Here is a 16,667-nt window from a genome sequence, read left to right on the forward strand (position 1 = left end):
GAAACTACTGGTATATGGAAATCATTGCAATAGAATAAAAATAAATTCAGACGCTGGATAAATGTTTGCAAAATGTATGTTTTGCAAAATGTTGATTTTGAAAATACAAAATGAACTACATCCAGAACACATTTTAATATTTTCAGCAATAAAAAGTAATGAGGTGGTCATATATATATATATATATATATATATATATATATATATATATATATATATTGTGTGTGTGTGTCTGTGTGTCTGTGTGTGTGTAAAATCTTATCTGAACGGTATTAGTACCGTATATCTCGGTTAATTATATAACACAAGCTAGACTTATTTGAAAAGAGGGAACCTCCATTGAAAAAATGCCCCCATTGCATTTGCTTGTGGGTATGGTTTGCTTAACTTTGATGTGAGAGAGCCCAGCTGACTGTGAGTGGTGCTAGTTGTACAGATTGCCTAGATGTACAAGAAAGCAAATGATGAAAACCACTAAGAGGAAGACAGTACGCAGCACTTTTCCACAACATCTTTAGCACTCATTCCTCAAGGTTCCCAAATTGAGGGCCAGCCTTGACTTCACTTAGTGTTGGACTGTTACCTAGAAGTATAAGATGAAGGAAACACTTTCTTCCCACAGTTTATTGTAGTCACGGTGTTTTATAACAGTAATAGAAAGAGAACTTAAGACAAGATATTGTTTCACTTCCATGCCATTCTGGAATGTAAAAACAGAGCTTATAGCAAAACTTTGGTTAGAATTTTCCAATGATTAGTTGGTTAGGCAGAACTATGTTGTGCTCAAGGGATCAGGGACATTATCCTATACAATGATGTAACAGTGATACATTCTCAAAATCCAGAGAGTTCTACAACACAAATAAAATGCAATATAAATATTACTTTATTTAATATTTCAGAGGCTAATGTTTAAGCCCTTTAACAATATGTCATATCAGTGTAAGGTGCAGAAAAGTTTAAAGAGTAATTAATGATTCTTACTCAGTTTTTCTGTAAACCTAAAGTTGTCTTCCAAAAGCAAGCAATATGATAAAGGCTCACAAATATTCTCAAATAAGCTATGATAAATTCAACACTTTTGAAAAGTTATTCTATAAAAATATAATTTAATATATCAGAGGGATTTATGAGAAAACATGAAAAGAGAGACAATCTGGAAAATTCCATGTGTTAGTCAGCTATTATATCAATGACTAAAATAGCATGACAGAAATAGCTTAAGCGAGGAGGTGATTACTTTGACTCACTGCTGTTCTGAATAATTTAGTCAGTCAAGGTGTTACATACAAACAGCAGAAACTACCTTTAAAATAAAGTTAGTGACAATAACAGAACAATCCCAAAGCTCTTACCACTTTACAGCAGGGATGAGAGGTTGGACAAATGAGCTCAGAGATGGGTAGATATAAGAGTTACCTGAAATCATATGGGCAGAATAGAGCTTCCAATATATACATATGTATATATGTCAGTCAGCATCTAGGAGAAAATAGAGGAAGGAAGAAGGAAGGATGTGATACATGTATGCTGTCCTCTGTGAAGATGGCAAAATGATACTCAGAGTGACATGACAACTTTAAAAAGGCAGCTGAAGGCTGGTGTTGTATCAGGGTAGTCTAACAAACTCAAATACAAGACTGTTGGATTTCCTGTAGACAATATATCTGTTCTCACTTGGAAAATTGTGCTTAGTCTCTCAAGACATATGATATGTTCCAGAGTAACAAACTTGACCATATTTAGAGCTTTCAGGCATACAGAGACAATATTCAAAATTCAAGCCTATCCCAAATGGTCCTGTCCCCTTCATGAAGTGAAGTGCTCACTAATGAGTCTTCTTCTATTAGGACAATCTCCAAATTCCATAGCTACAGTTGCCCTAGATGGCAACAAATAATTTTATAATGGAGATCATTTTATTCTTTGGCCTGCAATTCCAGATATCTTAGCTTGTATGTGTTAAATGTGACTACATCAGCATGCTTAAAAATTTTATATTGTTTTGCCCCTCTTTCACATAGTTCCTAAGTTCCCACAACTGGTACTGCAGTAGGAGTGGGTACTGTCCTTCCACCAAGTTAGTGTACAGACTAGGCAGACAAACCTTTGAGTCACTTGATGGAATGTACTTAATCGTTATTTCCAATAATTTCAAAGAATTCTATATTTTTTTCTATTTCAGCTTTTCCTTTTTTTCTATGTGCTTCAGTTCTATACAAATCCATTGGAGTACATCCTCACCTAAAATAAACCTATTTTGCATAATTTAAGTTTGGGAGATATGTTAATTTACTAGAATGGATATCTTCTTACATGCTCGTATCAGTTCTAGGCAAACTCAGAAAACTTTACAGGTCTACTAAAGCATAAACTTATTTTCAGTTTTACAACACTCCATTTTGGTGTGTGAACTACCATGCAAAGAATTGGGTCTCCTGTATCCTTCCAATTTGTAGCTCTTTTCAGTGGAGTAGAACACTGTTATAGGCTATTATTTGTCATTTTATCAGAAACAGGAGAAGGGAGGAGTGAACCATAGGTTAAATTTCTAAGTATGGACACTCCATCCTCTTCATTCTGCCAGTTACAACCCAGCAACATTGCTACTCCTACCTGTAAGAGAGTACTGGGAATAGAGTCTGCCTGTGTAATTCCTTTCCCGGAAGAGAAAAAAAAATGACTTTGATAAATAAGTAGCCAGACTGTGTTTCAAGTCATCTTAGACAGACAAGCACTTTGGAGAATTCCTGTTACTGCTCCTACAAAGTTTAATCAAAACCTATTATACTATCTCAACAACAAGGGCCTCCAGATAATTAATTTTTAAAACTACCCTTTTAAACACTGCTGTGAATTATCAAGTGATCTGTTTCCAAGCAGATAAAGTGCCTCATGATAAATATATAGGTCTCTTCTTTGACCCTTTAGCTATGGGGTTCTTAAAATACCATGTCCTCAGATGCAAGTCCTGGCTCTCCTGACAGCAATTCAGGGTGACAGGAAAGAGCACTATTTTAATGCATTTCCCCCAAATGTGATAGCTCATCTACATGTAACTAGGGTCTGATTTATTTTACTCTATCACTAGCGAGGAAGAATTCACTAAAAGGCCACAAAGCTATTTGTGATAATCATTAATTATTTGGCAAGTGTCACCTGTTATTTCTTTAAGGCACTTCATGTCCCAGTATTGCTTCTAAATAATCTGGATATTTACATGGTTTCCAATATAAAACAATTTAACATTCAGGGAGGAGGGATTCTCAAAGCCTATATGCAAATCCTATTTTCAGCACTGAAAGACAATCCTAGTAAATGTGTTTGTAATTTAAATTGATAATGTTTATTGAGAATTATTGAGTTCTCTCTCTCTCCCTCTGTGTGTGTGAGAAAGAGAGACAGAGACAGAGAGAGAGACAGAGACAGAGAGAGACAGAGAAAGACTGAGACCTCAAATTGCCATTGTATGTTACTACAACAAATTTCCTGGACTTCCTCTGGTTTTACGAAACCTTTAGTCTCCCTTCTTAACTAATTTTATGTATGAACACTTTTCTCTAAATGGGCAGATATTGGATTTTTTTTCTTTTCATTGAGTTTTTGTGTTTAGAAGAATTGTCTCTGTCATACATAATCTTGATCCTTTAGTGACATTAGTTGATCATTATTTCTCATTATTTACTTTTTCATTATTTTCCACAGACAGGCTTAGGTTCTTTTCATTGTTGTGTGACAGTTTCCAGGGCTGAATGATGTAAGACAAATGCCCCTGTTATTATAGTCCACAGGACTGCTAAATTGGTCTTGCAAGGCTGGATCCAGTAGTTTTGTATCGACTCTCCTTTGATCATTTCTCTGATGACTATGCCAAAGTCAACAATATTTTTTATTTTAAAAAGATAAAATGTTCTGTAATACATGTTTATAACCTGATAGATTCAATGTTTTTGTCACAGTAGTAACTATGCAGATGAAAGAAGAGTAAATAATATAGCTGGCAAAACAGTGTTGTCAAATTTTCTAAGTGTTTATTGATCTTCAGTTCTAAAATGCACACTTCTCATTGTCATAATATTAAGGAATAAGATTTATAAAACTCCTTATTTGACATATATTTTATTCTGAGGCAAGAGGAATGGTGAAAATAATTAATAGTTCACATTTCATGTGAACTAAAGAATCTACACATCACTTCCTCAGACTCTCCCTGACATTTTCTCCACATAAAGCACTTTGGTTTGTAAATATCTTGCTGCAAGAGACCAGTGATTTACCTAAGCAAAAATTTCTTACTGTCAGTTTAAAGGAATGCCTGAATCACATAAGAACTTCTTTGCCTAGTGTTTCTGGTTCCTGTCACAATCTTAAGGATTTTCATAACATTCATACCAAGTTGTGGCTTTTGGTAATTCATACCAATTATTTACTTTTCTGTAGCTGTGATAAAACACCATGACATTTATATCAGAAAGTGTTCATTTTGGCTTTTGTTTCCAAGGTGGTAAGAGTCCATTATGGAGGAGAAGCATGGCAAGGAAGCAGGGAGCATGGTAATGGAGAATACAGAGCTGAGCGCTCAAATCCTCAGCTGCAAGCCTAAAGCAGCCATAGAAAACTAGAACAATTTGAAGCCTTTGAATCTCAAAACCTGCCACAAGAGCCTTCCCAGTCATCACCACCAGCTGGAAATTCAGCTGTTCTAATGTCAGAGCCTATGGAGGACATTTCTAAATCAAACTACCAGACAGGAGCACAAGAGGTAAACAATGTGGAAACGGTTACAGATTATTTATTTATTTATTTATTTACAGAAAAAAAAAATGTGTCCTGAACATTTAAATTTGTTCAGACACTTTGGTTTCTGTAAGCACCATAAAGCTCTTTTGTCCTTTTTGTTCAGGGCATTGGAGAGTCTGTACTTAAAGGAGTAAGTATTTAAAATAAAATAAGAACTTAATGGAAATGAATAAAAATAAACAAGATATAAATAAATATCAATTTTAAGTGTAGACTTCACTGGATTCAGGATATTTAAGACAGTTTGGTAAAACATCATAGTAGATAAACCTGTATCTTTCCAGGGAAGGTTGGTATATAAGTGAGGTCACTGAGATGGAGAAAAACATCCGCAACATGGGCATCCAATAAGTAAAAGGCTTGTTTCTCCAGTAAAACAATGAAAGAAAGAGAAAGACTAACACCCCACTCCACCTTGATCTGAGAATAATCACTCTTCCTAAATTGGATGTTAGAACTCCATGATCTGTCTGCATCTTCATGGATAGGGTGTTAGACCTTCAAGGTCTGGTTTTACAAATACCAACTGTATACCAATGGCCCTGCCGCCTTAGATTTTCAGTATCAGATGAAGAATAGTGACAATGTTTCCTAGGCTTCCCAGTTCTCAGGCTTTTGGAGAACTTTGGCTGGTCTACCTAACCAGACTGTATGGACCTTCTCATCCTCCACAATTTCTGAAGCCAATTTTCTCAAGAATTCTTTTAATCCTACTAATTCTGTTTTACTAGAGAAAGCTAACTAGTACAGGACTCCTAAGTGATCTGGAGGTGTTAAAGAGCGATTCCAGAATTGGTTTTATTGAAAGCTTGTCATTTAATAATGATATGAAAAGGAGGGTTGGGGCAGAATAAGTGTGGGATGATTAGTACACAGTGAAGTAAAAGAGATAATTAAAATAAATTCATTAGGTTATTTTAAGAAACTTAGCTTTTATTCAGGGTGAAATGGAAAGCTCTTATGAAATTTAAAAAAAGGAATATCTGTACAAACAGGCAAAATTAGTACAAAATTAAAGCCAGATAAGTGATGTATATCCTGAAATAGGACCTCAATCGTACTCTTTTGGGTGGTTTAATTTACATCCCAAAGACTGTAGAAAAGTATGGTGGGATTGACATGTTCAATTAGATTACATGAGCTCTAATGATACTGGAAACATAAACCTGGAAAAAACAATACAAAGGTGAACAAGTATTAAGGAAGTAAAACAGAACAAATTCTAATTTGGCATTTTCCTATCTAGAAATTAAGAGCTATACTCTATCTTCAGGGAAGCCAGATCTCAGGAAGCCATGATCTCAAAGACTTTTGGAGGGAGGCATATGTCAGAGTGCCTGGTAAGAAGAACTATCAATGAGAACCTAACCATTTGGTACCAAGTTAGAAGTCTAAAGTCTGCCCTGTTGATACAATTCCCACTCCATTACTGTCTCATTGACTGTGTCTTTTAATAAGGACTTGATTAGATCTCAGTATGAAAATAGGCGATTGCATGATTAGTTTGCATATAATGGAGGCATAGCCAAGGTGAAGTCTGATTGTTTTCAGTTATGGGTTCTAAGTTCTCCCTTACCTCTTTCCACTTCCACATTTGTTAAATAGAACTAAATAGCATAACTAAATTGGAAGAATAATTTACAAAAATCCTTTGTGCACTTTTACATTCTTTTGTGAATTCTATAGAACTATATTTACACTGGCACCATTTGGTGTCAACAAGACCATGTATTGGCTACAAAAGAATTGGAAAGACAATGATGCTTGTGTCATTATTAAAATATTGGAAGAGATTTGTCTAAAGTTATTGTGACATAGGATTAAACACAGCAGTGTTTTAATCCTGAACCGTGAAGGAAAGGCATTGGGAGCCAGAGTGGGAATGAAATTTGTATTCTGTTTATAGGGTAGCTATTATTTTAACTTCTTCTCTTGATGATAAAAGGGCACATAAACTTATCTGCGGGAGACAGACTGCTCGTTTCAGAATTCCTTCTCACATCCCACAGTGCAATCATCTAAAACCGAGATGCTGTTATGCAGAACACAGATGAAGTTTCATTCTATATTACAAACACATTGACTTAAACATGTTCTGCAGGAGACCACTGAATATAAAGCTATTATCCTTTATACAGGAACATTGAAATTTTACTAGTTTTTAATTTAACTCTTAAGAGGATAATATAAAATTCTAGTGTGGTAGAGATTGCTATTAAAAGTTTAATTATTTTTTTGATTTATTGAGAATCCATATCAGATACCTTGAAAAGTAAGTCAAGGGCACAACACTGGGTATAGGGAAATCAAGAAATGAGAAGATGTGTGACTTAATAAAATGTCTGATAAAACAAACTCAGTTAAGATGTAAGAAAAGAAATCTAATAGCACTTTTCTTTGAAAGGCTTTTTAGGTATATTTTTATCAAAATACACAGAATACTGAAAACTTAGAAACTAAGAAGAGAAAAATGTTCCCCATGGGACCAAAACATAGTTCTTATCTAGTTTGTGTCTCTCCTGATGACCTCAAGGTAAGCTACTGAGGTGAACCCATCTTGATTTATTTAACTTTGGGAGTTAACATCTGGGCAGAAGACCAAAACTGAAATAAAAGTTGTTGTATATCCAGTCCTCAGGCAAAACCAGAGGGGACATTTAACTTGTGCTGTTATGTATAGTTTTGAGAAACTTTCCAGTAAAAGGCATATAAAAATGATGACTTTTAATGAGCAGTGTTTTAGAGAGTCATACATATTTATGATCTCAGTGTTTGTTTACTTTTCTAATCAAAGATCTCATGTTACATATTCACATGAGCAGATTATAAGAAATAATGGTTTAGAAAAATATTGCTTCCAAAATATCAGAATTTATTTTTGAAATATGTTTAAAAAATGAGGACAATTTAAAAACAAGTTAATAAAATTGAGAAAATTGTTACATATGTTTCAGAAATATATTTGATATTAAAGTGTTTTATTTTCATGGTTTTTATATAAATAAACATATAAGTGGATAAGTAATTAAGATTATAGAAATGTAAAATATAATTATTATACATATGAATTTCTTCTCATGGATGTATTTGTGTGAGAACATACATACTCAATTTTCAAATTTATATTTCTGTGTGAGCTACATTATCCATATTATGTGTGATTATGTGTACTGTGAATTGATTTGGGAATTTGGAACATTTATAGTATAATTTTCTCATAATAAGGAAATATTTGATGCATAAATATTTACTAACTTGCATTTGCTTCTTTTTCAGATAAAAATTAAAACTAAGAGGTCACACCCTGAATACAAGCTTTATTGACTTCTGGGAATCTCTGCCTTGTCCTCTTAATAGTACACTGGAAGAGCTATAGTGGTCTCCTAGCCAGACTTGACTTGTACGTGTGTTTCCAATTTTTCTTGACTCCCCTTTTGAACTAGACATTGTTCCAATATTTGGAGTTAATCTTTTCCTAGGAAGTCACTGGATTATCTCCTTAACCAAATACCACTTCCCATTAAAGTCAAATAATTCCCGTAGGTGGGGCCCAATGCCTCATGTTAGTGAACTCAGCACTCTCTCTCACTTGAAATTTTGCCATAGTCTCCCTACCAGTGTGGGTCTTCCATCCATATCAAATTGACAATGAATTTATAAACCATGATAGCTATAACAGTTCAAACTAAGTCATGCTTCAGCTGTAAATATTTTAATAGCTCCAATTTCATTTTAATTATAGGATAAAATTCAAACATCTCAGTGAAATATATAAAAGTATGTTAACTGGAAACATTTTGATATAATTTCCAATAAGTACTTACTTAATGTTCCAGAAATATGAAACCACATATTGTTCAATATAGCATCTGTTATCACACTTAATGTTAGTAGTCAGGTATCTGTACTGTCCTATACTTGGGGTTCTGACAGGATATGCCCTCAGCTGTAGCCACTAAGAGTAACACCTGTGCATATTCATTATGTTTCCTTTTAAAAGAGCCCTGCCCACCTCCCATCCTTCTCTCTCCATACCCCTCTTTCCTCTCTCCCACTGCTTCTGTCCTGAGAGGCCAGTCTCCCCCTCCCGTTTTCCCTTTTCATGATCTTGTTTCCTAATTAAAAACAAAAAAAAACAAAAAACAAAAAAACAAAACAAAACCAAATCAAACCTTCTGCTTTAACCCTGCATTATGTTGTCTTTTTCTCAGGTGCTGCTTTTCTTAAATTACATTGATTCCCTGACTGGGAAGGTTCTCCTGGCCTCTCTTCCTGCCAGCAGGCAGTTTGAGGCATGTCAGGACCCTAGAACCTGATTCACATAAGACAGCCTTACTTCTCTGGATTTCTGGGTCCTTCCATCCAAAATCAGCATGTTTAGTGAGCCACTCCACCTTCCCCACCAGTGAGGACTCATCTCGTCTCCTAGCATGGTTTATTGACTTTTGACCTCGTTAGGTCCTGGTATCAGGCAACCAAAGCTCTCTAGGGCTCTGAGCTCTTGGCTCCCTCCCACTGTGTGACAAGCCACTGGTTGGCCTGTGCCAGTCTCGTTTCTTGGACTCTCAGATCCTTCAGCCCCCTCTGCTTGATTGACGAATCACCGAGGTGGCTTGTGCCTTTCTCGATTGATCCTAGCTTGATAAAAATCGACCTCCTGTAGTCGTTCAATACTTATCGCTAGCATAGGTGTGGACTTTGGGAGCCTATTCCATATAGAGGAATACTCCCTGAGCCAAGACACACGGGGGTGGGCCTAGGCCCTATCCCAAAGGATACTATAGACTCTGAGGACACCCTATGGAAGGCCTCACCATCCAGGGGGAGTAGAAAGGATATGTGATAGGTAGGGTTTTAGTTGCGGGGGTGTGTTAGGGAAGGACAGGAGTGAGAAGGGAACTGGGATTGTCATGTAAGACAATCTTGTTTCTAATTCAAATAAAAAAATCTGAAAAAAAATGCATTGTATCTTGTTCTACCTCACTCACAGGAAATAAGCCTACCAAAAATCTGCTACCCAACACTTTGTAATCACTTTAAGCTAGGACCCTACCCCACCTGCTCCACCCTCAATAGATCAGTTCTCTTCCACATGCAACAAATCTTCATTCTCTTTTGCTGGTGGTTTTGCCTTCCATTCAATACCAACAATTGGATCTCTGGTGGGTTTTTCACTTCTGACCATTCCCTCAGATTTGAGCCTTCCTTTCTCAAGCACAGCTCTTTTCTTGCCTTTTGGCTTTTCTGGAAGTCCTGTGACTGTATTTCTGGGATCAGAGTCCATGGCCCCTACTCTCTTCATGATGACTCACTGTGTGCCCTGTGACTCTCTGAAAATAGAGCCTCTCTGAATTCCTCGGATGCTAGAAATTGCAGGCCCTTGGGTCTTACTTCTCTGCCTCACTCATGGGAGCTATGTCATCATCTATACCTCCTTTTTCTCATTGGGATGTTTTCTGGAGATCCACTGACTATTCTTAATCAGCTATTGTTGCAGGACTAGCAACTGTCGGTCATAGAGCTGGGGGCTCCAAGACTACCAAACATGTTCAGGTGATGCTGGGAGATGGGAAAGGATGAGGTGCTTTGAGTCCTAGGGAGTCAACTTGGATCAACCAAGAATGACATTTTACCAGGTCTAGGAGGCACCTGACAGTCCCACAGAACCTGGACAATGAAGTGAAACAGCCAACTACTCTAGGACATGACTAGCATCCCACCTTTAGAAGGTCCCCCAAAGATAAACAATGCCCCCCATCAACATGAAGTAGTCTTGAGTAGTGCCCACCTCAACTGCTACTCTTTTCCAACTCCTCACCTTCTTTATAATAAATAAAAAGGGAGGAACGTTAGTATTCAGCCATCTGTACTGGCTTGTCTTTGGGTTCCTGACAGAATACTCATCAGCTGCAGCCACTAAGAGCACCATCTGTGCACGTTTACTTTGTTCGCTTTTAAAAGGGTCCTGCCAGTCAGGCCCAGTTGCTCAGTGGCAAGGAATGGGTCTAGTAAAAGGGTCCTGGCCACCTCCCATCCTTCTTTCACTCCCTGTCTGTCTGCTCCCCTCCCTCTGCATCCCTCTTTCCTATCTCCTGATGCTCCTTTCTAGGAGGCTGGTCTCCCCACCTCCCCTTTATCCTTTTTATGATCTCTTTCCCTAATAAAAAGCCTTCTGTTTGAACTCTGTCTCCTGGTGTCATTCTCTCATGTGCTGATTTTCTTAAATTACAACACTTAAGCCCTATACATCATCTATCTATAATAAATTTTTATTAAATTTTTAAACTTTCAGGTAAGTATGCAGTATACTTACATGTCAATCTATTATCGACTCTTATTTCGCCCTATGGTTCCTACTAATAATGCCCATTAATTATGACATGGATGTTTCCTATTTCCCTTCTAATATTTAGACCAGATATCACATTTGTGAATTATTTATCAACCCAGTGACCTCTCTAATAATCCTTCACTCATAGTTTGTCAATAGCATTTGTTTCATGCTTATGTCCATAATTATACTTTTGACATTGTAATATAATCATACTATTTCCCATTCATTTCCTCCCTCCAAATGCTCTCATATATTCTTTCTGTCATAAAGGGGGTCTCAACCTTAGACAAACAACTATAGGTAACCAGGAATGCTGAGTGTAGGGAAGAGCCTAATTGGTTATGTGATACAAAGTAGTCAGTCCTGAAAACATATACCTGAACATATTTAAAGGCTCAATGGTTAAAGACACTTATTCGATCCTGATGACTTGAGACTGACAATCTCATTCTGGAAAGTTCTCTTCAGATCTGTATATGCAAGCCCTGCCATGTACAGGATCACTAACACACACTAATACAATATAATAAAGAACACCAACAATATGCTATGATGTCAGAACACAGGTCAAGAATAAATGAATCCATTCGAGGAGATATCCAAGTGCTTGTGAGAAAACTCCAAGAAATTAAGATAAGAGTTTTATGACTTGAGTTTCTTCAAAAACATGGAGTTATTCTTGGTTTATGTTTTTGTGTTACTCCTAGCTGTAATTGATATGAGTGACTTTACTTCAGATTATTCGTTATAACTTACTATTGTTTGTTTATATGGATGTATGAATTTTTTTTTTTTGCCAAATGGGCCTTGTCTGAAACACACAGCTTATCTGCCATGTATGGCTCCCTTTGTGATTGTACACTGTATTCATGTGATACCTCTTTTTATTTAAATTAGAACAAGATAGTTTTACATGTCAATCCTCTCCATTCCCTCTGCCTCCCCTCCTCCCCTGGCCCCCACTAGCACCTTACCTATCCAATAAAAATTCTGCTCCCCAGGGAGAATGAAACCTTCCATGGGCTGTCTCTAGAGTCTGTCACAAACTTTGGGGTAGGGCCTAGGCCCTCCCCTATATGTCTAGGCTGAGGGAATATCCTTTTATGTAAAATGGGATCCCAAAGTCCATTCCTAGGGAAAAGTATTGATCTACTACAAGAGGCCCCATATAATTCTGAGGCCTCCTCACTGATACCCACATTTATGGTGTCTGGATCAATTCCATGCTAGTCTCCCAGTGATCAGTGGTCTTGACTGCTTTGCTCATCACTCCTCCTTCTCTGCAACTGGGTTCCAATTGAGTTCAGTGTTTAATTGTGGACATCTGTTTATACTTCCATCAGCTGTTGGATGAAGCTCTGGGATGATATATAAGTTAGTTCTCAATCTAGTTATCAGGAGAGGGCATTTAGGGTAGCCCCTCCACTGTTGTTTAGATGGTTAGTTGGTATCATCCTTGTAGATCTCTGGATATTTGCCTGGTGCCTGATTTCACTTTAAACATAGATCTCTCTTTTTTTGGTATCTCTTATTCTGCCCTCCTCCATTCTTCCCCTATACAAACTTCATGCTCCCTTATGTCCTCCTCACCCCTCCTCTTCTCCCCTTCTCATTCTCCTAGTTCCCTCTCCCGTCCTTCCATGTTCCCAATTTGCTCAGGAGACCTTGTCCCTTTCCCTTTCTCCAGGGGACTATGTATGCCTCTATTAGAGTTTTCCTTGTTGCATAGCTTCTCTGATGGTGTGGATTATAGGCTGGTAATCCTTTCCTTTATGTGTAAAATCCATATATGAGTGAGTGCATCCTGTGTTTGTTTCTTTGTGACAGGGTTACCTTGCTCAAAATGGTTTGTTTTAGTTCCATCCATTTGCCTGCGAATTTCAATATTACATTGGTTTTTTTTCACTGAGTAGTATTCCATTGTGTAAATGTACCACATTTTCTCTGTCCAATCTTCGGTTGAGGGGCATCTAGGTTGCTTCCAGGTTCTGGCTATTACGAATAATGCTGCTATGAACATAGTTGAACAGATGTCCTTGTTATATGAATGTGCTTCTTTTGGGTATATGCCCAAGAGTAGAATTGCTGAATATTGTGGTAGGCTGATTCCCATTTTCCTGACACCTCTTAACCCTCAGATCATACACTGTCTGGTGCTCTGAATAATGTTGGCTATTGAATGAGACTTTATTCTGATTCATTTATCACCTCCATTCTCCCAGGTCTCACTGATTCTAGTGTAGTAAACAATATATGATTGAATTTTTATCTCTATCATAAATTGAAGATGTCATGTATACATTTTCTCCTCACTCGTTCTTTTCCTGACAACAATGTCTGGTCTTGTAAACAAGCATTGAAGAACCTCTATTTTGTCTATTTTACCATACTGACTTCATTGTTTCACAAACTGTTATAGTGATAAAAATTAGATTTTCGGTAAAAATTTTAATTGATTTTAATTATACTCCACAATATCAAAGAGGATAGACAAAACAACTACAAGGGTCATATTGTGATTTGTTCATAAATATTTTGATATGCATAGCCCTGTAATAGCTAACCATACACATGCAATGTGTTCACAGATATTGGGCTTAGTTCTGGTTCTTCCACTAGCAGACTTAATGGGGAGGAATTACATTCTATAGTAGTGTTCCATTATCAATAGTCAATGCATTACAAGATCTTCAAGGAATACACCCAACCTGAGATTTTTACCAAACTCAATGTGTTGCTTGTTTCCTGTATATAAACGCATGCAAAAATTTAATATTTCTTGCATATTTACATAGCACTGACCATACAGTGCAGATTTAACTTTTTCTGTTTAAAGTATATCAGTAAATCTAGCACAAATTTTATTTGCTTCACAACTTCATGGGTAGGTTTTTTTTCTTACTGTATATTTTTTACACTCCCAGCATACTACATTTTATCAAGTCAAGAACTTGCATCTTTTCATATAAAAGAACAAAGAAGGCTTCTCCTTCACTCACTATATTACTAATCCTTGCCTTTGGGGATCTTTTGTGTTGTATTAAGATAAATATATGTTACTCAAACAAAAGCACTGCAGTTTGACCACAATGGATCTGGTAACTGAGAAAGATGCATCAATCCTATGAGGTAAGCAGCATGTGTGGTGGATAATCAAAACAGATTTTTTCATTTACCACCCTATTTATATTTGTAGTGTTTTCCTTAGTGTTTCATTGAGAAATATGTTATTTATTTTTATTTAGTTTAGAAACAATCATATTTTACATATCAATCTTAGTTCCCTCTCCTTCCCATCCTCCCATGTCCCCCACTGTTCCCCCCATCCCACCCCTTCCACTCCCCAGGGAGGATGAGGCCTTCCGTGGGGATCATCAAATTATGTTACATCATTTGGGGGAGGCCTAGGCCCTCCTCTGTTTATCTAGGCTGAGAGAGTATCCCTGCATGGGGAATGGGGTCCCAAAGTCCATTTCTGCACTAGGAATACATACTGCTTACACTGTCAGTGGTCCCATGGACCACCCAGGCCTCCTAACTGACACCTACATTGAGAAGGCTTGTTTCAGTCCAATGCTAGTTCCCCAGCTAACTGGGTCCTTGTACTCCCACTTGGTCAGGTTAGCTGTTTCTGAGGGTTTCTCTGGCACTGTCTTGACCACTTTGCTCATATATTATTTCTTAAAATAAATAGTGACCTGTGCTAGTTTTCAAAAGACACCAGGAAGATAATTTTGCCTTTATTCTTGAATGGCTTATTAAAATATTTGTTAATATTTTTTTGTCTTCAAATTAAAGTATCTTTAGATTGGTAAGTGAGTAACTATTTGATATTTTAAAAAGGTAGCTAATCTTAAAATAAGGAGAAAGCTCAATTTCCAAAGGTGCTTGCTGCCACTAGTGATGACTTAGGTTTTATCTCTGGGAGTCATACTCTGGAAGAAGAAGTCACTTTTAAAAGTTACTCTCTGACCTCCAAACATAGGCTTCTGCATGAGGACTACTATACCCCAGACATGAATATAATAAAATATTTTAAAAACACATATAACTGGACAAGCTACCCATTTTATTTTATATAATCTGTGAGACTTGAAGTATTTTCCAAAGACAACTTTATAGTTTTTGTTGTGCTTTTAATGTGAAATATTTCTCACAATCTTGTGTTCGAATATTTGATCTCTAGTTGGTGGTTATTGTTGGAGAGGTTTTTTGTTATTTGTTTGTATTTTTCCATGTAGTCTATTAAGAATTATTTTAAAGGGTAGGTAGATTCCATGACCTACGAGGAAGAATAAGGATTCTATCCATGTAAGATGAAAACTGATGAGTGACCATACAGATTCTCAAGCCTTTCTCTCAGCTCATGTTTTCTAGAAAACCATCCTTAATAACTGATCTACATGTAAGTGTCTACTACTGTGTTTAGAAGTTCACTATCCCCTGTCCTTAAACAAAATTCCATGGTGTATTCTGCTCATGCATTATATGACTGAGGGAAGTTTTAAGACTTAGGTGATTCAGCAGTTAAGAGCAATGGCTGTTCTTCTGGCACCCACATGGCGTCTTACAACTCTCTGTAACTCCGGTTCCAGGAGATCTGATGTCTTCACACAAATGTACATAAAATGAAGTTAAATACATTTAAAAATACTTATATTCAAGATGGTGGTTCTTATCCATGCCTTGTTTTCACTGTGGATTATAATTGTAACTGCTTTGTTCTTAAATACATTCCTCCTCCTTTTATATTTCTGTGCTTTACACTGTTCTGAAATCTGTCCTCGATTATATTTTTACTGTCTTCATTAAACACATTTATTTTCCTATCGAGAAGAATTATGCTTTAGGCAAGAGACAGTAAAATGATAAATAGGTTTTTGCATTATTTTGAGATAAGATCTAAGTTTAAATAGACTAAGCCAGTCTAAAACTTAATCCTCAACCTTGGTCTCACAAATTCTGGGATTACAGGTAGATGGATAGTACCACATGCAGTTCATGAACTGCTGTTTTAAAGCAACTGCCAAATAAAATAATGTTACTATATGTACACCCTTGTCATACTGAGGAATTTTGTATGAAAGACTTCATATATTCACTCATATTTGGGGGACTCACAAGAAAAATATTGAATCAGGCAGAAGATTCTAGTCTCTAAACATTTCTAAGAATATTTATTCAATTGACAAACATCCCTTTCCACATGCTGTCATTTCTATCTAGAAGCAGAAATTCTATACATTTAAAGTGGCCAGAAGACAAGTCTTCTCTGCATTTCTAAATGAAATAGTAAATACACATGTTCCCTAGAGAAAGCAGGCTGAGGTGTACTGTTTTAAAACATATAGTTTTATAGTGAGAATAAGCTTGCTCCCACTATGGTGTCAAGCTTTTCCCCCCTCAGAGCTATACTGACAACAAAAGAAACAGACTGAAATGAGTAACCGGGTTTCTAAAGTGAAATGTGAAAAGCCAAATAATATTAGCATACACATTTGCAACTGCTACCTAAGAGAATTCTGATGGCTGC

The sequence above is a fragment of the Cricetulus griseus genome, chromosome 5 (genome assembly GCF_003668045.3).
Source record: "Cricetulus griseus strain 17A/GY chromosome 5, alternate assembly CriGri-PICRH-1.0, whole genome shotgun sequence".
Lineage (NCBI taxonomy): Eukaryota > Metazoa > Chordata > Mammalia > Rodentia > Cricetidae > Cricetulus > Cricetulus griseus.